Source organism: Gallus gallus, chromosome 3, assembly GCF_016699485.2.
Source record: "Gallus gallus isolate bGalGal1 chromosome 3, bGalGal1.mat.broiler.GRCg7b, whole genome shotgun sequence".
NCBI classification, from domain to species: Eukaryota; Metazoa; Chordata; class Aves; order Galliformes; family Phasianidae; genus Gallus; species Gallus gallus.
In genome coordinates, this window is record NC_052534.1 from 34,492,595 (window position 1) to 34,496,238 (window position 3,644).

Below are 3,644 nucleotides of genomic sequence, written 5' to 3' on the forward strand. Positions count from 1 at the left end.
TGCCTCAAAGAGACACCAAGCACCCTTGGGCTTGTTGTTCCCCTAACTACACGGCTTTCATCGGAGAACACATGGAATGAGCACTTCAAATTAGACTCCAAGAGCTCTTGCTTATACTGAGAGACTGTTGGGATTTGCGTGGTGCTGGGGCTGTGCTGAGCACACCACACCTGAACAGCTGAACACGTGGATTGCCCTCTTCCCTTTATCTGCTTAATAGAAAACAAAAGGGGAGAGCCTGACTTTGCTTTTCAGATTCATCTTGCTCATGTTTTTTTCCAGATGTTTCTGAAATTGGTCTTACTTTTCAGCAACTGCTTCAAATAGCAGATTCTGCACAATCGCATGCCCTGGCCTAAGACTGTAGGAAACACGAAGCAAAAAGAAGAAAAAAAAGACTTCAAAAAAATACAGTAGGTTTCTGCCTCTCTTGTCTCCCCTTCTTTCTGGGTTGTCAGATGAAACACCCAACGCAGGCACTGTCTGTTTCTGGAAGCAGAGCAGCAACGTGTTGTCTGGGGCCTGAACTCAGTTGTAACATGGCATGATCTTGCCAGGATGCCTGAGTAAAGCTTCCCAGCCAGCACCCTCCTGCACTTTATCACAATAAAATGATAATTTTGAAGCTGCTGGGCGCTGCTATCCCAGGTAACTAGCATCTTGTGGTGAGTTCATTCTGGTACGTGACAGGGTGGCAGAACACTGGAGCGTGCTCCCAGGAACCCCAACCCTCCCCAGCAGTACCGGGCTCTGCTGGAGCAAAGGCTTCTGTCTATTCATCACCCTGCACTCAGAGCATTTCTCACCCCTCCCTGAGCTCTGTTCCCTTGGAATCTCTGGCTTTTGCATCTGCCCTCCCTCGTCTTCACTGGCTGGGGACTGCTTACCGGCCCACACCTGTGGCAGGGCGCACAGTTCCCAAACCTGGTTTCCTGGAACAACCCGACCATGCAAGCACGAGTTTCTGTCAAATTTGGTCTGGCACAGACTGTTCAGTGCAAATCTTAATGCAAAGAAGAGAAATGTCAGTGCTAAAAGAAAAAGAGTATTTTGGAGGAAAAAAAAAAAATCTTGTGCTGTTTTGTGGCATTTGTGCATAAAATAATGAGACCAAATATATCACCATTGGATTTAAGCCAGATAAGTTCATACCGTCTAATCCAGCTGGTGGATCATGACTCCGTTCATTATTTAAAGCAATGCTGTGGGAAAAGACACACAGCAAAGCTAGCAAGATGGTGCTTGAGCTGCCATCCTCCTGGCAGCCGAACAAATGCAGCGTGCATTTTCTCACACCAGCAGGGAAAGGAAAGGGAAACGTGGAGCTAGCAGCGAGCCCAGCATCCCCGCGCAACGCAGACGGAGCCTCGCCCCAAGTTTCCATCCCCCCTCCAGTCTGGTTCTCTCTGTCTCAAGTGACTGAATCAGTTTCCATGCTCCTCCTGACCGGTCTGAGAGCTTGTGCAACCATCCAGCCAGGAGGGCAGTGCTGGGCGGAGTGCTCCATCTTGCTTTCCACCCCCTCCCCAGGATGCCCAGAGGCAGGCAGCATTGCCACATTTCCCCAGCACATACTCCCAGCCCTTTGCGCCACCGTCCTCTGTGCCCTTCAGTAGGGTCAGAAATGAGATCCTTTACTGGCTTTGAAATTACTCCTGCAACGGCCCCCAGCAGTCTTCTCCTCCCTTGCATCCCTCCGGCACTTCTGCTTCTTTGCTTGCATCTTATTCAGGGCACAGCTGATGGGGCTCCCCAGCCGTGGCACTGAGGATCTGGGGACCACCTACTAGCCTCCACCCAGTCAGTCATCCCACCCGTAAGCCAGCCACCAGGGTCCTCTCACAAGAACTGGTGCACATTGTGCAGGACATTCAGCACATCCCCAAACATCATCCAAGTAGCACCTCCATCATCATGCAGGTGCATCATGCTGCCTTGCATTGAAGAGGCCTTTTTCTACCAGGTGGGTGCTATGGGTGCAGCACTGCTGCTGTGGAGGTGAGTGCACAAGTGCTGTGTGTACCTGGGGTTCCTGTTGTGCTATGCTCATGGGCCACGTGTGTGTTGTGTGTGCGTGTCTGCCACGTGCAGGTGGGGAGATCCATCAGGGAATGATGGCATTGGCACACAAGGCTGTGCTGCTCCTTCTCACGCATCTTCCAGGCATCCTCTTTGCCTGCTTCAAGATGGCCTTGTGTGGAAAAAACAGGACGCCCTTGCTTCATTACTTGCGATAGATAGCTGGTAGTACAAAACATTTTTTATTTCTTTTAAAATTAACAGGAATACCCTGGTTACTGCACAACACCTGTCTTCTCTCCAAGGCTCATTTTTCAGGAGCACTGGTTCAGGTCTTGGAGCTGCCAGGTGCCTTCAGAATCCTGGGCAGGGCAGCATGGTGGCTTTGGAACCTCCCAGACACACAGAACACAGGTCTGAACGATGGCTCAAGGTGAAACGAAAACTATCAAAATATGATAAAGGAACTTTCCTGCAAACCAATTTTCACTTGCTTGTCGTCTCCTGTGTCTCAGTCTGACAAGCTCCTTTGTCATCCATCCGGGTTTCTGAGACAAAAAAGCAGGGCAAGACAAACAGTGCCTTCAAAGATGTGGAAAACCAATTGTTCCCCCTTGAAGTAAGCCTCCATTTGCCTCTCCCCACCTCGCAGCAAAACCACAAATTGACCATTTCAACCGGCTGTGTTTACTGTGAGGCTGCCTGCCCTTCTGCTGGCTGGGCTGTGGCCTCTTGCTGGTGGAGGCTGGGCATGAGGTGGTGGCAACACACCATCATCGCTGTTGCTTCCGTGCTTTCCTCAGAGGAACCGCTCTGTTTTTGCTCTCCCTCTGCTTTGTACGTAGTTCTGAAGGTGTTGGGCTGGCAGGACAGGGAGCAGGGATGGGGACTGGAACGGGGACAAGGACAAGGTGGTCTGTCACCACCTGGCTGTAGGGGAATAAGACAAGTCTTATGAGGAGCAGCTAAGGGAGCTGGGATTGTTCAGTCTGAAGAAGAGGAGGCTCAGGGGAGACCTTATCGCTCTCTACAACTGCCTGAAGGCAAGGGAAGGAAGGGTCAGCCTCTTCTCCCAGGTAGCAGAGCTGGGACGAGAGATCGCGGCCCTCAAGCTGTGCCGGGGAGGTTCAGGTTGGATATTAGGGAAAACTTCTCAGAAAGTGTGGTGAGGCAGTGGCACAGGCTGCCCAGGGAGGTGGGGGAGTCACCGGTGTCACCGTCCCTGGTGGCGTTCAGGAGCCGTGTGGATGTGGCACTGAGGGACACGGTTAGCGGGCACGGTGGCGACGGGCCGGCGCTCGGACTAGATGATCTGAGAGGTCTTTTTCAACCTTAATGATTCTACGAAGGCGCCAGGCCTGCCGCTGCTGCTAACTAGCAGGCTGCAATTACCGAGGCTCGCTTTGACGAAGGCCTCCCCGTCGCGGCCCGGGGCACGACGCGGACGTTGCCCCCCCGGCTCCCCACGCCCAGCCGCGGCGGGGCCGGGCATGCGGCGGGCGAGCAGCAGAGGGTGCCGCAGCCCCGGCGATGGGAGCCGGGCTCGGGCGGCTCGGACGCTAGGGGTCCCTCACCGCCCGCCGTTGCTCCGGCGCCGGGGCGAGAAGGCGGCGGCCGCCCTGCGC